We start from the raw sequence: 21,720 nt of genomic DNA on the forward strand, positions 1-21,720 counted from the left end.
TAATCCTACTTCCAACCCTGTCTTCCCTCTGCCGTTAAGAGTCCCCAGAGGACACGCCCTGCCTCCACTGGGAAAGGCGGCAGAAGCATCAGGCCAAGGGAAGTGCGACAAAGTGCCTGCTTTCTGTGGTGTGGGCACCCCTCTCTCTTCTTTCTCCCTTTTTCTGGAGGTGGGACTGGCACTCCTCTCAGACTGAACAAAGGCTTTGCTTTGCAGAAAGGATCTTTCTGTGTTCCATGTGTGTAATTTAGATTTATATTTATATTTAAGTGTGTAATTTGTTTCTGATGTATGCAGGGTGCTCCCTCGAGAAGGCTTTGTTGACAATGTGCAGAGGCTGCCTGTATCGACTGATGACCTAATGGGTCTATAGTGGGTGAATGAGGTAATTCTCATCGTGTTACTCTAGTCGGTGACCTTGAGGCTGATCAGATGACTCAGTTATATAGGTGGACCCCTGGTTACAGAATGTCCTTGTTTGAAGGTAAATCCATGCAAGGGTGGGTGACTAATAGTTCTAAAGAAATGACTACAAGCCAATTGCAGGCCCCTCAGTGAGAGGCAGGCTGCAGGCTGATTAATAAACTCTGAGGCCACGGAGACCTTGGTGAGGCTCCTGGAGCTGATTTTCAAGACTTCCTTTATCTGTGGCCCTCTCTTATCTTCTCTCATTATATTCTAATTCTCTGTTAAATGGTCGTGATGTGGTGTAATATTGTCGGTGTGAAGTTAGAGCAAAATAGCTGGACCTCTGACCTGGTTGGTCAGGCTGCTTTTCCTTTCCTTTTTCAAAATTCAGCAGTGAGGTGGGACAGAGCTGACAATGAAAAGATTTTTAATGCTACAAGAGAGTAAGTAAGCAGGATGGTAAAATCTGCATGTGAAAACCCATGTTAAAAAAGGAGAAGTGGACTATGTAGTTAGGTGTACATTTAAGGCAGATCAACACATTAGCCTGGCACAGAAGAGTTTCATCCCTGCCCATGTTGACCAGGCTTGACCATACTGGAGTAGGTGCAGGTCTTACATGAACAGATTTTGAGTGGGTAGGCAGGAGAAGGACAGTTGGGGGAAGGCAGTGGGAGGGGGCAGGTAGAGTATTTATTTGGAATCTTTGGGTAGCAGTCCGCTGTTCTCATGTTTGTCCATGGTAGAAAATGCTCATATAGTACTATTTTGTGCCAGTCCTGTTCGAAATGCTTTTTTACGTATTAACCCTTTAGTCCTTAGAACCATTGTTATGCAAATCCTGTATCTGAGCACAGTGAAGTTAAGTAATTTGCCCAAGGTCATTCACACACAGGCACCGGTTCCTGAGCTGGTACCCTGACCACTTAGAACTTCTTACTGTCATGGAAAGGGAGGGTTTTGGGAATGCAGAGAAAGAGGGAGTTCCTGTCCCCAGTGGGCGTATTTCTCGTGCAGATAGAAATAATTTATTTCAAAGGGTCCCACCAAATACACCAACCCGGCAAGCTGGTCCCTCTCACCACAATGTGGTCGGGACTCCTTACATCACCCCTGAGAAGGAAGGCCTTTCCTCTCCCAGTTAAGAGTCTGTTTTTTTACTGTACCATGGTTGTGTTCTGATTAGAAGGACAAATCCAGTACTGAGCTGCTTGTTCCCCGGAGCCATCCTCTGAGGATAGGCAGAGAGCTGGCTCTCGCCCTTGGAGGCATCTCTTGGCAGAATAGAAACTGTGCTGTGGTTTGGTGCAGCAGGAGAGCAGGGACGCACTCTCGACAGTGTCATCATTTGCTGGTGCTAATGAATTCGTCGAGCATTTAAACTCAGGACAGTGCGCACCTACATGATCTGGAATAGATATCTACCTTTTCTAAAAGATAGAAGGTAGTCCGATATTAGAATCAGAAGAGGTACTTTTTTCCTTAATCATTTAATTAACTTCTGTCTCAAGAAACACTGCATATTAAACAAACAAACAAACAAGGTCCTAATGTAGCTAAGGCCAAGTAAGAATTGAAAGTAAAGTGAGTAAACCAAGTTCGTGGGGATTATAAAAGAAGTTGATGTATTGTACATGTACTGTTTTACTAAGATGTTTATTGACTGGAGCAGTGATGATGTACTTTTGCTCTGTAGTAAGTACGAGTGTTGAAATCCATCCAAGCCACAGTCATGACTGGACGGTCTGTGTGGAGGGGAAAGCTCTGCAGAGTCTAGAGCTCATATCCTATATGGCTTTTGGCTAATTAACAAACCTTGGCTTCATGTTTGTGACTTCATAGCCTAACAGGCAAGAGTTCTGCCTTTCATTGTTGAGAAGGGGAGTTTTTTAAAAAGAGGTTAAAAAGAGAACTCGGGAAACTACTTGTATAAAAAATGAGATGCCAGAGCATAATCAGATACGTACATATTTGAGTCAAATAGACAATTCTTGAAAAGCCTTCTTACGGTGACCATGCAGGATTGTTCACAAGAGATTTTCTTCCAACATTTTATTATGAAAAAATTCAAGAATGTGAAGATGTTGAAAGGGTTCTTTAGTGACCTCCGACATACCCGCCTTTTTGGACATCCTGTGCCTCAGTTTGCCCATCCACACCATGGGCATGACAATGGAATCTCTCACTGGATTGTTGGGAGAGCTAATGAGTTAACATTTGTCAAGTAATGTGCATGTGACTGGCACACAGTATGCACTCTACAATGTTTATTTCTTTACAGTTACTATTTCACCAGTGCCTTGTGAAATCTGTGCTATAGGGCAAGTTGTTCATGGAGTTTCCGGCTGTGCTGCTTTTGGTCCTTGGCATTGTAGTGCCTTGTAATCCATCTGTACCACCCTGAGTAACTCACCTAGCCTCTCTGTGCATCTGTTTCCTCACCTGGAAGGGGAGAATGATAGTGTCCTTACTGCATTGGGCTGTGGAGGATTGAGTTGAATTAATAAGTTAAAGCTCTTAGAACAATTCATTAGGAGTTTTGACTTGAATGCCACCACCTCCCAACTCTGTTATCTTGGGCAAAAGAGTTGTATCTTTATTGTCCTCATCTGTAAAATGGGAATGAAACCGTATAAGAGCATTGCGGGGATTAAGTAAAATAATATATGTAAATCACTTTTTAACAGTACTCGGTGGCATTTTTGTTGTTAGCTAAAAGTCCCCATTCAACTCAGATTCCGTTGTTTTCACCTGACAACCTTTCCTGCCCTGGGACCCCGCCCGGGCTGCCATGTGGCATCTGGCTGTGGTGTCTCCTTGGACTCCCCTGGGATGCGGCCATTTCCCAGGCTTGTATTTGATGACCTTGACCATTCTGAGGAGTACTGATCGGTCATTTTGTGGAATGTCCCCCAATTGGGGGGTTTTCCTGTTTTTCTGATGAGAAAAACCCCAATTAAGGAATAGTTTACAAATTGATCAGTAGTCCTCAAAATTGGTAAATTGCCATTTTTGTCCTATCTCCTGAGTCAGTTACTAGCTATCAGTCTGACTCATCACTGTTGATCCTGACCTTGATCACCTGGCTGAGGTGGTGCTTGTCAGGTTTCTCCAGTTGAAGTTACTCTCCGCACATACATGCCCCCTGCTTTCCATGCTGAGCTCTTGGGAAGGAGCCCACGTCTAGGGAGTGGGGTGCTGTGAGCCAGCCACCTTCCTGTGGGTGGAGTATCTCCGTGAATTAATCGAGATTCTTCTGCACAAGAAGATTGTCTATTCTCCCCCGTTTATTCTTTCATCCAGTCCCTTCTTCCCCTTCTTCATGTCACTGTGAGCTCATAGGTATTGATTTCACACTGTAGGTTACAACCCAGTACTGTATTATTTATTTTGTTGCTCATGTTGTTCCAGTTTTGACCACTGGCAGCTCCTTCAAGAATATTAGAAATATTGTCTCCTGTTTCCCTTTGCTATGACCCTAGCATTGTGATTTTGGCGTTTTTGTTTTGTTTTGTGTTGTTAGGTATTCCCTTCATCCTCATGTTGTACTTTCCCTGCCCCCATCTTAGAATCAGCCATTTCTCCAATTAGCCTGGGTTTCTTTTATTAGGGAATGGTGTTAGAAACCAAGATGTGGGTCCTGGGGCTTCAGGAATTTTATGCTCAGCAAATAGGAGTTTCCCTCCTGCCATTTGTGGAAGTGGTGTGTGCAGCCATGAGCACCCCCATGCAGGCCCCCCTCAGTCCTCACGCAGTCCTAGCCAAAGAGCCGATCTCACAGGAGCCGACTGAACAGGCATCAGCCCAGCCTCAGGTCAGTGGACTGCACTCAGTCCAGTCCAGGTCAGACGGTGTGGTGTTAGCGCTCTGTGTGATGTGAGAACTGTCCCTGCCCTTGCAGAACCCAACCCTCTACACTCCAGTAAGAGCCCAGTAATGTAAGCACTGTAGAAATTCAGAATAAAGGTGAGTGCGATCTAAGAGCATTTGAAGGCTTCTTATGTAAGATAGGACTCAAGCTAGGTTTATTCCAGATGAGAAGACACTAGAAAGATGTGGAAGTGTGAACAGAGAGATCTTTTTGTAAAAAGAGACCTGAAATTAATGAAGCACGTTCCCTTTTGGGGTTTAGTTCAGATATGAAACAGGGTTTGTTGGTTTTGGTGGGGTGAGGGAAATGGGCTTCAGCCAGTGGTGTGCTGGAGCCAGCTTGCACCGTTACAAGCCAATTGTTTTATTTTCAGGAATTTTGAAAGCAGGTTGGCATCACGTAGCTTGAAAGTGGCCAGAGTAGGAATGTTTACACCACAGAAATCTGCAAACACTACGAATCAGGGCTCCTCTCTCCCCTCCAGCTAGTTATTCAGCATGTTTCTGCACAGCACTGGCTTTAGTAATTTAAAAATCTGGATTATACCCTTATCCTGAATTTATTGTCTTCCTTTAGCAGTTTTTTTCATATATGCATTTCCTTTAATGCTTTGAATTCTCTGACAAAAACTCAAAGAATGGTTACAATAGAGATGTGTCCTTTCTAGTGAAAACTACATTTTGCTGCATATGGTTAAAATGCTGACTGCCAGAAAATGTTGTGATTCACTGATTTGGTGCCACTCATGGCCATTCTGGATAACTAAGTTGGCAATGTATGACCCAGGTGGGAAGACCTGTTATCGCCTGTGGGTAGTCATCAGTGTCATATATAAGCAGCAGGGCTGTAGGACTTTCCTCCTCCCTTATGGCTGGCTTGGAGGAATTTTCTATTTCTTATCAAGAATATGCAGAAAAGTGGTGTCATTTTCTTTGAGCTGAGAAGCCAGGACTGGGTGTCCTTCTGCCTTAGTTGTAACGTAGCCCTGTGTTAGCATGACCTTTGCCAAGGATGTTACCTGAGTAATCAATGGAGTAATGCTGTACAAATAGGGACAGTTTTCTTGAGGTCACCACCTCCTGTGCATGGTGTATGGTATTAAATGTCATGCAGAATTGGACTCGCTTACACTTAAAGCAAGTCACCTAAAAGTGATCACACGTGTGGCCAAGGAGAGCAGAGTTAGGGAGGGAAACAGACTTCTTTTACTTGTAGCTGGAGACCGAGTTTGCCCTGTCATCCTAAAGGATGGTGTTGCTTTGCCTCTGTGACAGGGATTTATGTTACCTTTCTTTGCTCTTTCCTAGGTCCCTTCATCAGGTAGGTAGACTTCCCAGACCTTTATCCGCACCTGCTTTTGACTTTATTCCTGATCTTTATCAGATTGAATCTCTGGGGTTGTCACACTCAGAAAAGAATATTGCAGGCATTCTGGCTGTATCACAGATTCTTAGGTGCAGAGTTCACTCTGAGTCATAGAAGCCCTCATATTTACAGTTATCTTTTTCAATTTGAAGACAAGTTTTGGAATTCAGATATAGCCATTTGAAGTACTAAGGACTTCTCAGAACAATTTGGGGTCATTCTTGCACTCTGTAAACATGCCTTTCTATTTATGGGAATAAGAGAATTTGTTCATTTCTGTACATTTTGAAGGCCTGCCATATATGACAGGTACTGGGTGAGGTGTTGGGAATACAAAGATAAGTCATATAAACCCCATGCTCTCAGAACTGGGCAACACTTTAGTCGGGGAGGTGCACACCACAAAAATTTGTGATGGAATATGAGGTGTGCTTCTTGTAGAGATATGGATGACATATAACACTATGTTTGGAGAATTTGTAAACTTACTTAAATCTTTACACTGAGTTAGACTGTGAGTGAATTTATCAGATGAGACACACATAAATATTATTTATTTACCCCAAGGTAATAATTAGAAAAGTTGAACAGAATTAACTATCTATTATAATCAATGGCCCCAGCAAGGTCAGTGCTCGTGTACCACTCTTGTTCCTGCACAGTCTTTGTGTTTGGGTCATTAACATTGTGTTTAGGTCAGATGAGAGTGTGTTCCACCTGCCACGCTTTGATAACTCAAGTAAAGTGCTGATGGAGATTGTTTAAGATCATCTCTGTGCTGTTGATTGCATGCTTGTGGCTCATAATCAGGATGATGCAAAGTAATTGTTAGACCGACTTGCCAAGGCTACATTTTGTGTCGTTGCAACTGTCAGCAATTCGGTCCTGCTGTTCTGCCTAAAGAATGTTTTTGCCTGGCACCTGTGGGGTAGCTAAAGCACAGCCTGCCACTTTATGTCATGAGTAACTTCCATTCCAGTGTCCTTGCTTGCTGTCTCCATAAAACAACCTAAAAATGGAGTATCTGCTCAGGATTGCAAGCGCTTGTTTTTGTGTTTGATTGAATACTACGTTTTGCAGCCTTCTATGAAAGTCCACCTGTGTGTTGCCAGAGTGGTCATGTCTTTTCTCTGTGCCATGAAACCCAGAAAAATCTAGCTTTGAATTTTTGCTCTCTTGCATACTGGCTATGTGACCTTGGATAGGTTTCTGGTCTTGAACCTTGTTTTTGTCATCTCTGCAATGGAGCTAGTAGGAACCTCTCTTACAGAGATTGTGTGAGGATAGAGCTAATAGATAAAAACTTGTCAGCACAGAACATCCACTCAGTAAAGGGTGGCAGCTAATATTAAGGAGGGCAGGGTCTTCTCAGGATGACGCTATATAATGGCAAGGTAAAATTTTCCAAAGTTGGTAGTCCAGAAATGTATTGTAAGCATGAGCTCTATGGTATCAGCCCAAGTTTTCCCGGCTAGGTCATATTTGCTAGAGTCACACAATTGGATGAGGACGTTTGAATCTAAACCACAGTTCTCTGTGGTTAGGTCTGCTATGCAGGATGTGTTCTGGGCCATCATATACACATCATCAAAGGATATGAAGGTCCCTTTGAAAACAAATTTAAGAATGTGTACCATTTAGCTTCGACTGCCTAAAAGAGATGTTACAGAGCACACAGCACAGCCTGACCATCTGGTTCTCTATCATGGAAAAAGCAATGACCACATTAGAAGTTCACTGTTAGATCTAGAGACATCTATCTCACTGGCTTCTGAATTGTACCATTAAAAGAGATCTGTTTAAAGTAGCTCAGTCTGTATTCCATGATACAGTGAAGTCTCTAGGGTGAATTGTCAAATAGATGCTTTCTCTGACTCCATCCAGTGCAAAAATGTAAGGTCTGTGTTAGCATCTAAACTGTGGTTTAGATTCTAATGTCTAAGGTCTGTGTTCTTGTCTCCTAATGTTGATTCTCTCACATGGTCAAAATAGAGCAGTAGAGTATCTTCTAAGAGCATGACCCCCACCACAAATCATCACTTCCCCTAAAAATTGCGTAAGCTGGATCCGGGATGAACTTTTAGGGAAACTTTAGTTGGATGGTAGTAGGCAAAGGGGTTAGCACCTGCTCATTCATTGTAGATGCTGGTTTCACCGATTTCAGGGTTTCTCCACTTTTGGTTCCTGAGGGATTTTCCAGCTGATACCAGATTTGGCATTTCTCTGCTGGCACCGTGTGTCCTTTCTTTCTTTCTCTGCTCCTCCCTGCCAGCCCCCCACCTCCTTCCTGCTGGTAGGAGCAGTATTGGCAGTACTGAGACAGGGTTACTTACTTCGTTACCGCAGGAGGAATTGGCCCCACACTCTGGGGATACATAGGTTCACTCCCTAAGCCTCCCCGCCAAAAGTGGTATTTTCCTGAAATGTCACTAGTCAATCATATTTATAGGGATGTGGCATAATTTTCTCAATTGAGGACAAGAATATGTCATGTAACTCCTGCGCAGTGTCACGTATGTTTTACCGAATCACCGTTCTCCTTGAGAAGGAAATTAAATTAGAAATACTGAGATAGCACAAACATTTCAACCCTTGATACCTCCTAAATATGATGAATTCTGGGGTTTTTTTAGGTTTTGAAGTTTATATAATGTAGTTATAGTTTTTTAGGGTCACTCAAGAGTCTAGAGTGTTCAGTTTACCTTTTTCTGTATCGTTAAGTAACTTCACTGTGATCGCACTGAAATCAGGGACATGTCTTTAACAGATGTATGATTTCATACTTACAGTAGGCATCTCTCTCCATTAGCCGTAGTCTTTAAAATGTTGTTCCCTTTCAGTATACTGGAAATCCACTGAATGTTGTGGTTTATGATACTATTCCCCGTGGTGTAAGCACTACTTTATATTCTTGTAAGCTACACCCACTCAAACCAAAACAACTTTTTGTTGTTAAAAGACTTCTTATATTTATACACTCTGCCTTTCTCAGTCTTGACAAAAATGTAGAAGAGAAAGAACCACATGCTACCACACATGTAGTCATTTCTCATAAATGTGGGACACTTTGGTAGATTCAGCAATATGTTTGATATTTAGTGGTTCATTCTTTCAATGCAATACTCTTGCAGTCCTTAAAAATTACGATGGAAATGGGCTTATTGATACTGAAAGTGAAATATTATCAGACTGTAAAACCATATGAATATGCTAAGAGTATGTCATGAATAAATCATATGCATGTATATGAATTTCTTTATGTGAGTGTATGTGTAATACACTCTGTGTATTTGAGCATAGGAGAGAGCCCGGAGCCACAGAAACCGAAATATTTGCAGTGATTATTAGCAGTTATCTGTTAACTCATTGTTCACAGTCAACACATTTGTCTCATCTAAGGTGGGTGGTGACAAAGGGAATACAATACAGGTACTCACATTTTGTACCACAGGGCATTAAAGCTGACCTGTTATTTGGTGTAGGTATTATTTTGGCCATTATGCAAATGAGAAAGGGGTTCAGAGAGTTATGTAACCTCGGTCACACAGCTGAATTCAGTTTTTATTGTTGTTATGATGCCTACTGTAGACAGCTTGCTGCCTCTAGGATGAAGGTTAAGGTTAAACAGAAGGCACTCAGAGATCTTCCCAGCCTAGCGTCTTTCAGGGCTTGTATTGTAAAGTTAGGGTCTGAACCTCCCCAGAGGCGGAATCGTACTGTCAGGTACCCTCACCTCCCCTCACGCAGCCTGCAGGGTAGTAGGTGGGCTTCCCTTTGTGACCTTGAGGCGTGCCTCTCACATCCTGAGAAACTGAGTCAGGGAATCTGCCTGTGGTGCACATACTGAGGAGGCCCCAGCTCGCCCCACCGGCCTCACCCTCTTCTCCTTTTAGGGAAATGCTCTGGGATAGCATGAAGTTTGCCAGTCTCAGGGTAAGATTAGCTCGGCCTCACGTCCCCTCCTAGACCTGCAAAGGCCTCTTTAAAACAGTCTCTGGAAACTTTTTAAACTTGGATTTTGAGCTTGGTTCCTTACATGATGTAGATTAAACAGTCTATTGCTGTGCTCCCTTATCTGCCTCCGTCTTTCAGGCTTCCTCCTCCAACACTCAGAACATCTCGGTTCTTTCACACACTGCACCCCAGACCCTAAGGCCTCCTCTTGGGATTACTCAGTCGGGCTGATATGTGGCCCCTGTGCGCCTCTGCCCAGTCCACATTCCCATCTGAGCCATGTGGGGTCCCTGTCCCCGGTGGGGGGTGATGGGGTTGTGGGGGTACCATCTGCAGGTGGGAAAGATGTGCGGGGCAAGGGCAAGGACTGGAGTGAGCACCCTGCTTACTTCTCAGGACATCTGCAGCTCACCGCAATGGTGGGAGTGCAGACCAGACAGTCCACCTGGGAACTGATTTCCCGTGCACCGCCATATACGTCCCTCTGTCAGAAGGTCCACACGCTTCGTGATAAAGGAATCATGCACTTGATCATTTTCTACATACTGATTGTTCAGAGCTCCATTATTGTAATTCACGTGGCCAGCCAGACTGCACCGACGGGTCTCCAGACTTCTGCTGCCACCTGGTCAGGACCAAGGTGCCACGCCTGAGGTTTCTTGTCTTGCCAGGTGCTGATTTATAGAATGGACTTAATGCTGTTTCTTAAAAAATCTTTTTCTTTTCTAGTTTTCCAAAGAAATTAGTCCATTTTCTTGGTGAAGAGAAACCAGCCTGCTGTTTTCATAGGGTGAGTGTTCTTTATGTTTTTACCCACATCAGAATTTTTCCCAATTATTGTGATGCTCCAAGAAAAAGGGCTTGATAGCATGCGTCCTCCAGATGTTTTCTCCCATGTGGAACCAAGATGTTCTTTCTATTTATCAAATCTCCTCTCCCCTTTCAGAGGGGAAGGCTTCCCTCTCGTATGTTTCTGCATTGCTTTTTGCTTCTTATTTTGCCTCTTATGAGTTGTTTCCATTGTTGCTAATACCTTGTCTAGCTTGCAGAGAGGATGATGGGGAAGTTTCTTTTTTGCAGTGACTTATGCACAGAAATATGGCTGTGGGCAAGGAGAAACCATCCGTTTTGTTCCCACAATGCAGTTTCATGAACACTGTGACAGAGAATAATAGGATGTGGGCATGAGATGGGACCTTAGAGCTCATCAGGCAAAGCCCCTATGAGGCAGCTGAGGCTCAGAGGGTGTCACATCCCATCTGGGAGCTTCTGAGACAGCAGCAGGGCAGTGGAGAGGCATTTGATTCCCAGTTGCACAGTGGTCTCCCCTCCGACCCCTGAGCTCCACCCTGCACAGATCTGTCCTCGGCTTGTAGCTCCTTCTGTGGATACATAGCTATACAGGTGGTTCGACCTGATGTAATACCAATAAACAGTGATAACAGCTCTCTAAGGCAGGTGTCAGGGGTGACGCTGTTTAGCTGTTTAACTTTCTAGTAATCATACCTGGCTACTACTAAAAGAGGCTGGTAGAGTGGATGTACCCAGAACAGTTCTGTGTGGACCTTGGCTGAGGGCGCATATTTTCCTCTGCACCCTTCCTCAGCCCCTGCATGTGCAACGCCACGTCCTGTGCGGAGACTTGGTGGTATATCTGCTTTGCAGCCAGAGGCCTTAGCACACCGGCAGACGTGCCCTGGCAGCTGCAAGCCTGCATGCCCCCTCTCGGCGCCATCGGCACCTGCCTAGTAATGCCTGCCAGGCTTCGTAAATGCACTACCACTTTGGCCTGTGGTCTGGAGACCTTTGGAGAAACATTTCTTCATTAGAAAAAAAGTTGTACTCTTCTTTACATGAGAGCGCCCTTGTGGAGTATGATGGCAAGAGGTACGAGAAGGTGATACTCCCCCCGACCCAGAGAGTGGACTTACCACAGGTCTTTTGAGGATCCCTGTGCTCCATCTGCTTCTGGCTCGTGTCTTTTAGGTTGGTGGGCTAAGTGCTCTTATTTCCAGAACATTCATCTCACCCAGGATTTGGTCTAAGTGGAGCATTGAGAGCCTGTGTCCATTATTTATTCCCACTTGTTATCTTAATACTTTATCTTAACAAATGGGAGCCTCCCTTCTGCCCTACCTGGAGTCATTATTAAGGATCGTCATATACTCCTTACCAGGGTATAGAGAGTCTACCAGGATACTAAGTGGCATTTAGAACATGGAGTTGATTCACTGAAGGATCACCTGCTTATTACTCTAATATTGATCTCTCCTGTCCCCAGATGCTCGGCAGGCATGGATGTGCATTCATTAGAAGCGTGAATGAGAGGGTTTCCATTTCCTCATCTTATCCACGAGAAGCCCAAAAGGTTTATCCCCAGAGCACACTACCATATAATTCTGTGACACTGAGATCTACTGCTCTCTGAGGAATTTAAGGGTCTCTGTGGAATCAAGAGGTTGGTAAGACCAAACTAGAGGACAGTTGAGGGCCTTAAGAAGGTGGGGCAGTGCTGGGCTCCATACCAACTGTGCTATTCTTTCAGTAAAGAATGAACCTGTGGAGGGGGCTGAGGCCATAAATGGTAAGGGGATAAGACAAGGATCACCGGAACACACGTTGATCACTTCCTGGCTGCCTCACTTTCCTGCTGGGGCCATAAGTGGTTTGAAGTTGACCGTCAGGAGGCGTCAAGTTACTACCCCAAATATTACAAAACTTAGCTTTTACCAGTTGGAGGGAAACCAAAGCCATGAGTTTATGACTTCAAAAGCAGCTCAGAGGCTTGTACCACACCTCAGGTTTGTACCGTGTAGGTCCACATGCCCACATGCATGAACTTCTTGTATAACATGAGTCGCCTGGCTCCATTTCATGGTATGCAGTGGCGCTGGCCCCCTGCTGTTGTTGCTAAGCTCAAACAGAGCTCACCACTGATGATATCCCTTTAAGGGAAATCTAGGGAAATGCTCTTGCCAGCGCAGCAATTTTATTTGCTGGAGGCCAAGTAGCAATAGCATGTATTGGTTCCATAGCAACATGTCTGCACAGCCAGAAAAAATATAATGACTATGGCAGCCAGTATATCCTGGGCAGGGTGAGCACAGCCCTGATGCTTCATTTCATTTTCCACCGTATCTTAGCTTGCCTTCCCCTCCTGTAGAGATGGTGGACTTTGTGATTGTTACTGTCTATCCTGGCTTTTAACACCTGCCTCCCATCCCTGCCGAGCTCGGGACTTGATGAGGGAGAAGGCAGTGCCTGTAGTGGAATCGTGCAGGCCCGATGGTGCAGCAGAGCCAACGGAGCCCCTCTGCCTTAGCAAATGGATGTGGGTGGGGTCTGTGCTTTTCATCTTCCCGTGGGGAGGCGGCCCCATCAGAATGGTGTGGTGCGTAGAGCGTTTCCTGTGCACTGTGGCCAGCTGCTCCTGGATGGCAAGCGGACAGAGAAATACGGCAGTGTGAAATCGAGGGAAACAGAGTGCCCATTTAATGCGCTACACAGACCGACTAGGGTGGAGAGCAGTGCTAGGCAGAGGAGGGCTGCACAGAAACGTGTAATGCACACTGCACATCTTCTGGAGGCTTCTACCAGAGGTGCAGTTTCTAACTGCAGTTTCCCAGTATATGTAGTTGAGCTTTAACATTTCCCTAATGTTTTCTTCTCCATAAAATCCTCCAGAAAACCGCTGTAATTGTTCTTGATTTCAATGATGCTTTTTTTCTCTGAACTGAGGCGTCTAAAAAAAATCTCTGCCATCTATTTGACACTTGTCTCATATTTCCTTTTTTGATACATACGCTTTGCGGGCCTGAGCAGTCTTTCTGCATAGAGGCAAAGGCCTGAAAGGTCAGTAACCATCTATCTCATTCCTCGCCTCTTCGTTTGTATCTCCCTAATGGTCAGGACTGAGCCCTGTAGATCGTAACCGTGCCATTAATTTCTTCATGACAGTGTTTTGGTCCTATCCTGTCTCATAAGGAAGTTGTAAAGCAAGTGTGTAAATATATTGAAAATGCTTTTCAGTTCTTCAGAGAAAAGATAAATTCAGGAAATTCTTTTTCTAACATGGTTTCTAAAAACACATAGATAGGAAATCACAAGGTAAGAATATCTAAAGACCTCACATTTTCTCGTCTTCCTCTTTGTGGCTACCGACCATGAACTGTGTCCCCTAGAGTTTTGCACTGGCCCTGAAATCATCCCTTTCTCACCCAACCCCCCGATAGTTGCTACTTCTGCTGAATGTCCCTTACTGTGCCTCATGAGCCAGAAGGCTCACCAGACCCCTGACAATGCCTTTGGAGCTGTTAAGTAAAAGATGTGAAGGATTTCTCATTATGTGACAGATTTGATAGATTGGGATAGTGGTTCCTAACTTAGTTTTGACGTCTGTTGTAGAGGGAAGGTTTTTATCATATAAAAACTTATATACTTTTCTTCCCAAGTTCAGAGCCAACTGAGAAATAAGACAAACATAATAAGGCAGATGGAGGCCGCAGCACACCTGTGTGACCAGTAACAGTAACTGAGGCAGAAGTTGTATGTTAGACTGAGAGCCCAAAACAAGGGCCCCCGCTAACAGCCCACCTGGGGGAAAGCTCTGAGTCCTCGGGCCACTGTCTGTGTGAAGATGGAAGGAGTAAGGGACTAAAATCCACTGCCCTGCTCCGTGCTCAAAATTTTAACTGTATCTAGTGGTAAATGAGCTCTTACCCAGTAGAGTGAGAGCCCAGGCAGGTTTAGGGAGACTCCTCTGCCCAGGAATCGGGTGGGGAATGGCATTTCGCTCCACCTCGCACTGTCTATAATGTGTTACTCTGTGTCACTATAGCCCATGTACCATTGTTTTCTTCCCAGCTCTTCAGTTTATATATTTGTTTCATGGTTTATTGTTAGTCTCCTCTGTTAGAATGTTAGTTCAGCAGTAACATTTATAGCTGTTTGCCAGTACTTAAAAGTGTGCCAAGCACATAGGAGGCATTTCACAAATATTTGTTGAATGAGTAAATGTTGCTTCATGCCTCTTCTCACACTCCTTCATTGCCTGGACGTCCTTGCCCCTGTCTTGCCTAGCAAGCACCTGTCCATATTCTGTCCATATTGTGAGACTCAGCTCAGCTATCACATCCTCCAGCTCGCCTTTCCTGGCTTCCCCTCTTCCAAGAGGAAGGAACACTTTCTTGTAACTCCCCAGTTGCTTATGTACATGTGTGTGCGCGCGTGCACACACATGCTCACACTTGCATATCTGCTCCCGCTGTGTGTGTGTGTTCATTTGTGTAGTCTCCCTCTCTCTGCCTCTCTGACTCCTCACTTCACTTAGTTGTTTATGTATCTATCACTCTTACTAGATTGTAAACTGCTTGGGAATAGGGCAACCTCTCATTCATCCTTGTTTCTTTAATATCTGCCATGAGTAGGTGCTCAGTAAATAAGAATGTTAGCATTCTGAGTACTTAGAACATGCCAGGTCCTGCTGTACTTCAGTACTTAAAATCACTTTCTCAGTATCTTATGTATGTTAACTTATATTATTCTCACAACAATTTACCAGATATATTGTAAACCCCTTTACAAGTAAAGAAACTGGGGTAGGGAAAGCATACAGGGTTGAAGTGACTAGCCTGTGGTCTCACAGCTAGTCTGATTTCATAACTATTATTCCCTGAGAATGGTAATGAATGAATGAATGGGACTCCTAGAAACCCAGACCTGTGTAAGTATGGCCACAGACATTGGGTCAGTATAAGTTAGTAAGTAACAAATAATCACCAAGCCTAGCTCTGGTTGACATAGAATCATATAATCATGGCTGACATAAATCCACAGATGAATCCCTAAAGTCTCACTGTACCTATTGCACTTAATTGCTAATGCTCCATGCTAGTAGACTGGTCTTGGTTAATGACAATAAATGATTATCATTATATTTTGGAAATTATTTCCTACTGGGAAAACACTGAATCATTAATTATGAGTTAAATAGTTTGTATGCAAGCCTTACTCCTGAATTTGGGGAAAAATGTGGGGCTGTGGGATGTGAGATGGAGGATGAAGAAACCTTTAAATGTGTGAGCCAAGAGGCAGTAGCCTAGTTGAAGGGGCAAGGCATGATTACAGGTAAAGTTAGGGAAATAAAAAGAAATAAAGGGCAGTAAATATGAGAATTATCACATTATTACATGTAATTATTTGCCACATGGTGATATTAGAGAAAATGAAAGCTATTGTATTAGGATAGAATAGGCTTTCACTGTACAAAGAGTTCATCTTAAACTCTCAAAAGGGACAACAAAATAAAGGTTTATCTCTCACTCATATAGTGCCCAGTGCAGATATGGTGTCTGTCCAGGACAACTGTCTTCTATGTGTAGCTCCATGACACAGCCTGCCTTAATGTTTTTATCCTACCTTCTAGAGGATTCCATCACAATCACAGGGGAAGAGTGAGAAACCAGAGAACTGGACTGGCAATTAAATGCTTGTGAGCTTTATTCTGGAAGGGACGTGTGCCACCCGCTGTGTACTTCACATCACATGCAGCCTTTCACACAGCTCATAGGATTCCAAACCTCTCATTGATTTTGGCTTGTCTCCCACCTAGCACACAGTAGGTGCTTAGTGAGTTACTTGCAGGGTGAAATAATGAGTGAACAGCAGAACGAGCTGTCACTCACACCGGATTGGGTTTATAGCAGTAATGCACGTAACAGCCCCAGAAGCCCAGACTTGGAAAAAATTAGGTCCAGCTCCAAGATATTTACTGAGATTAAGAGAGCATTAATAAAAATAACAACATAGTTAACATTAATTAGCCCTGGTGAATGCGAACTCATAAAGCATGAGCAGATTAAATATAATTAAGTTGGTGGTTGAGGCCTTGCTAAAGTCCCAGCCTTCCAGACCTGCGCGCCACATCAGCCACCCCACTGCCTGCCAGCCCACCGCCTGACTTCCCCGTTCCATGTTATCTGGCACCAGCCTGCCTTTTCTGGCCTTGCTCCTCCTGAATGGCACAGAGGTCCTAGCCTTGTTTGAAACTTAAGAAACTTAGCCAAGGAGAGGTTATTCCATCAGAACGCATCCATGATTCTAACCCCTTTCAGTCTGACCACCCATCATGATCTCTCTACACTCTCACCTGCTCCCTCCCATCTCGGGGTCCTGGTGGCTATAGATAAGTGGAAAGGGGCTTCCAGACAGGAGCAAAATACTTGTTGAGTAAAGCACAGCAGTTGAGTGGGAAAAATAAGACGGAAATTCTATGTGCGAATCAACATGAGGTGAAGAGGCCATAGAGAAGGAACAGCAAGTTGCAAGTTGCACTGGAATGGTAGGTTGGGGGCATAGCCCCCGGCGTGTCAAACCAAAGCATGGGGCCTCTCAGCGATGTCCTGTGAAGTAATACTTAGTCAGGAGAAACCTGAGTGCAGAGAGGATCCATGTGCTTGGCCTAACCAAGCCTCGGAAATGGCTCTGGTGTGTTTCTGGTCTGGGGGATGGTGCAAAGGGAGGGAGGGCTCTGGGCCCTCTCTGCCTGTCCCATTTTAAACGTGGACAGGACCTGGCTGTGGTGAGGGTCCTGAACTCGGGGTTGCCAGTCACAAGAGACTTTTCAGGAAGCTGGTGATGTGACCAACCGTGCATCAGTGAGATCAGCTTTCCAGCTGCTGCTGGCCCAGGAGATGAAGGGAGAAAACCAGAGGCAGGACGTCAGGGAGGAGGTTATTACAGGCATCAGGAGGTGAGACTTCAAAAGCTACTGTGGAAGCCTTATGAAGGTGGTGGCGGGAGACACCCTCAGGAGTGACCAAAACAGGCAACCATTTGGGCATAAGGAATGAGGAAAGGGAAGGAGCTGGAGATGACCGAAGTGTTGGGTGCCGCTGGCTATTGTAAGTGTCCTGTGTTATGTATTCATGTTGGCTTGCTAGTCATTGTCATTCTGGGGATTGAAGCTTCTCAGTAGAATCAGGAGATAGCCTTGGACCAAGCTAAGCCCCCTTTGAGTAACCGAGTATTGTCTTAACCACCACCCTCTTCACACACCCCTTCCTTCCCTTGCCCCACCCTCCCCAGGGTTTAGGATCAAATCTTAAATCAGCAGCAAAATCAGCAGGCTGAAATGTCATCTCCATCCTGGCCCTCTAGGGGAGATAAAACGATTTAAACGTGGGCAAGAAAGTACAATTAAATGTGCGATCACCAGCCTAGCTTCTGGTGAGAGAGGGCTCCCCTCCCCTTGCAAGAACTGTCTCTTGCAGGCTGACTGTGTGCTGTCAGACGCAGCCTCCCCATGGCTTTGGGATACAGTGGTGGGGTTTACCCGCCCTTCCGATTTTTACAAGCTGACAGAATTTCTGAGCTCTGCAAGGCCACTCTCTCAGTACCCAGCTCTCCCAGTCTTTTTGGTCTGATGAGAGAGCCAGATTTGACTTAAGAGAAAGGAGAAAGGACACTGTGTGATGGGAATGTGGGTGGTACTGAGTCCTGTTGTCCTTTGTGGGGCCAGTCATGGCCTTTGCACAGGAACCTGTCTCTTGTGGCAGTGGGCAGTCTAATGAGAAAGGCAAATGTTGTGTGCAGCCCCAGATCGCCTTTCCCTGAGTATAGGCTAGAGCTGGGGAGATGCTCCCAGCCAAGAAGAGATCTCCTAATATCCTGCCTTTTCCCCCTACTTTCTCTGTGGGTCTGTGGGCAAACATCTCTGGTCAGAGGTGCAGGAAGTGTGGTAGAGGAGGATGGCTCTGAAGTCACTCCCTCCCTCAGATGCCCTTGGCCCATCTGATGCTACCCTTGCTGTTTAGACTGTCCAGCCAGCTGCTGCTCTCCGCAAAGGCTTTACCCCTTCCATCAGCCAAGCAAGGTGTAGGCCCCACTGGGCTTGGAAGACGCTTGGCCTCCTTACCATTGCAGTCCGTCTTACATACCCTTGAAGTCAGCACGGTTTGTTAGGTTGATTTGTGCGTAAGACTCCTTTAAAGTAGCAAGCTCCGTCCTTTCTGGGGAGGTAAGTGTTTAAACAGAAAGGCCCAACAATTAATAGACTGTTATGCCTGACGTTTTGGGGTGAAGGGCAACTTGAATGTTTTGTTCCCCATCTTCTGTAGTTTCAAGTGTAGTTGCACACTAGTACCAGAGACTTTAAACATTTTGAGTCTCCAGTGATATCTATGTTCTTTTGATGTACTTTACATAGAAACTAAAGCAGGACCAGGCTTCAGAGTAAGCTAACCAAAGCGTCTTGGGGCTTTTGATCACTTTCCATTAGCATGAACAGTAATCTCTGTCTTGTCGGATTTTGTTTGAAAGGACATTTGCTGTTAAATGAAGATAAACATGTGGCTGGGTATTTAATATGTCTTTTCAACCCAGGAACTGAAAAATTCCTGTGCAAGATTAGCTCCACTTGGCAGAGAGAGGATTCTGAATGCCCCAGACATTCCCCCAGCCATTGGCTGGGCTTTTAAAATGTGCTTGCCCTGAAAGAACATATACCGAACAGATATTTCCTTACAAAGCCTTCTGTTTCAGTGTGCCGCCCCAGCAGCCTCTCACCACATCTTTGCTATGTAATATTTGGTCTCAAAAGAAACCAGAGCACAAGGACACGTGATCACAGCCACTAACGTGTTCCTAGAAAGCAATGCGTGGGGCTCGTTTCTTGTGAGGTGGGGGCAGAGGGTCAAAGCCACCCTCCCTGTCACTGTATTCTCGGCTGCTGCTTCTGGGTTCAGCTCTCGTCCTGACTTGCAGGAGGAAGGTTGTGAGGGTTGCCATTGGGGTCTGAAAACCTGTGGGCAGAGCTCTCTGCAAAAGCATATCACACGGCCGGCTCTGTGCTTGCCTCAGCCCTTCTGTTTCTCTTTGCTTTTTGACACATTGGGAGAAAAAAAACGGTTCACATTCTGAAGTTATTTCCATCTGAAAAGAGAATACCTTGTACATGGTTAGGACTTGGAAATACTGTGTTTTCAGTTTAGTATTTGCAAAGTGGGTTTGCTGGCGTCATCCTCGGGGAACAGGTTCCTAATGAGAGGACAGAAAACAAAGAGATTGCTTTGCTCTTGGTTCAAAATGCGTTACTTTCCGTAGAGTTGAGAGGTGATTCGAGACACTCCAGTTGTCACATTCAGCTTTTTCCTGTGATCATAATAAATTCCACAGCTCCAAAACCTGGGAGCACATTGTGTCTTCTGCCAGAGTTATTTACAGATATTCAAACAAATGGTGCTTTCTGAGAACTCTGTATGAAAACTGTGTGGTGCAGCCTCCTGTGTCAGCCGCAGTGGCAAAACTTCTGAGGAGCTGTCTTTGAGGGAAATAACATCCCGGCTGCGGAGGCCGAGGGAGGGCAGCTGGCACCTGGCTGCCTCGGGGCATCCCGCCTGGTAACTAAACCCAGGAGGCTGTGCAGAGGTTTCAGGCCCCGGTGAGGAAAAAGACAGGGGGTGAGGCTGGGGGGCCCTTAGAAGCACAGGTGCAGAGGCAGCCAAGCTCCCTGGGAGTCCCCTCCAATTGGGGGCAGCCACTGGGCAGCAGGTGACCTCAGACCAACCATTCTCAGCCCCCATGACTCTCCCAGAGAGAATCCTGTTTTCTCCAGCCTTGGCTGACCTCACTACTCTCTCTCCCACTCCCCAAAGGGCACTTTGGCAGCAGATATGTCATTGATTGGGACTTCGGAGAACAGTAAGTGGTCTGGAGAAGAAGGGGCATGTCACAGGCTTTTGCTGTTGGTGGGATGGTTCTGAGGGACAAAGGACTAGTTCGAGGTCATAAAAGTATGATTCAGGGAAATCAAGCAACCTGAAGGCAGTGTTCCTTGTCAGCCCTACTCCGCCATGTGCCACTCAAGCTTTATTCACCCAAGCATCTGTTGTGTTAAAAGAGGAGCTCTGTATAATTCCACATCACTGCAGTTGTTAGCGCCTGTCCGTTTGTGAGTGGGGAGCAAAGATTGGAGCAGTTGTCCTGTTAATTCATGTGCCAGCTATCTTCTGTTTGCTTTATGGAAGTCAGGACAAATCATCTTACTCACTTGTGAATGCCCTCTAGTGGCAGCCCTGGCACCCTTAATAAGGCCATGCCCAGTTTCCACTCTTCCATCCCTAAGGAAATGAGGCGCCCACTTCACAGCAGGTGAGTATGCGTAAAGCAGCCTGTACTTCCTACTGTGATTTGTCTACCGTGCAGGGAAAAGTCAGAAGCTTTGTTACAGAGCAGAGAATGTAGTGTGATTGCTATGTCAAATTAGGATACATCTTCCCTCTGTACCACATCTGTATTTTAAGTCTACAGAATGTGTCAGAAGACTCTTTAAACCTTTGATGTAAATATTTTCACAGCCAACCAACTGATTAAAGGAGGCGAATTATGCTTTTGGCAATAGTGTCCAAGTCCTCTTCTGGCTTCCCACCCATAAACAGACAAGCTTTAGAAATGCTGTAGAAACTTACAAAATCTTCCTGACTCTAGGTGCCCCAAGCAAAATTTGTTTTCTTCCCTCAGAAGGTTAATAAGTTGACCTTCTGCTGTCTAACTAGCTTTAATATAGTATTATATAGTGAAAGCAGTAGCCACTCATGTTATCTTCCAGTGAATTTTGTAAAGTCATGTCTTGTTTTTGATACTTTGTTTTCCTGTTCAGTTCATCCAGTCAGTGGCTACAGTGAGCTTGATCAGGTGCATAGTATCTCATTAAAATGCAGGTACGACTCTGCAGGTCTGAGGGGCAGCCCAAGGTTCTGCATTACGGGAAGCCCCCAAATTATGCGAGGCTCCTGGCCCAAAGACCATACTTTAAGCAACAAAGCAGTAGGTAAAGGTGGTAGGTGATGCAGACAGATTGTCTGTGTCCTCAAAAGTACTGGGAAAAGTTTGCACGTAATTGTGACATCAGATGGAATGTGGTAAGATGGATAATAAAAGTAAAAACATGCTTTAGGTGATCACTTTGGTTGCGAAGAGCAGGAAAACTTCTGTGGAGAGAATGATTTTGAGATTGGATTTGAGATTTTGGTTAGTTTGCAACAGGGATGGGTAGGCATAGCAAAGGCCAATGAGTCAAAAAGCTTAGGCTCTGGGTGGGGACAAGGAGCAGCCCATTGCCTGTG

At 45.1% G+C, this 21,720-nt stretch overlaps 1 protein-coding gene across 8 annotated transcripts in view; it reads left to right on the forward strand.

Annotated features, from left to right (window-relative positions):
* Nucleotides 1-21,720, forward strand: part of ATXN1 (ataxin 1) — a 415,485-nt gene that overhangs the window by 217,030 nt on the left and 176,735 nt on the right. For 6 of the 8 annotated variants that reach the window (XM_073224638.1, XM_073224631.1, XM_073224632.1 and 3 more), the window contains one exon: nucleotides 10,328-10,388. The exons of the other annotated variants lie outside the window; for them this stretch is intronic. The gene's annotated coding sequence lies outside the window, so the exon portion shown is untranslated. The remainder of the gene's footprint in view (nucleotides 1-10,327; nucleotides 10,389-21,720) is intronic. 8 annotated transcript variants of the gene reach the window in all.

Source organism: Manis javanica, chromosome 16 (genome assembly GCF_040802235.1).
Source record: "Manis javanica isolate MJ-LG chromosome 16, MJ_LKY, whole genome shotgun sequence".
Classification (NCBI taxonomy): Eukaryota; Metazoa; Chordata; class Mammalia; order Pholidota; family Manidae; genus Manis; species Manis javanica.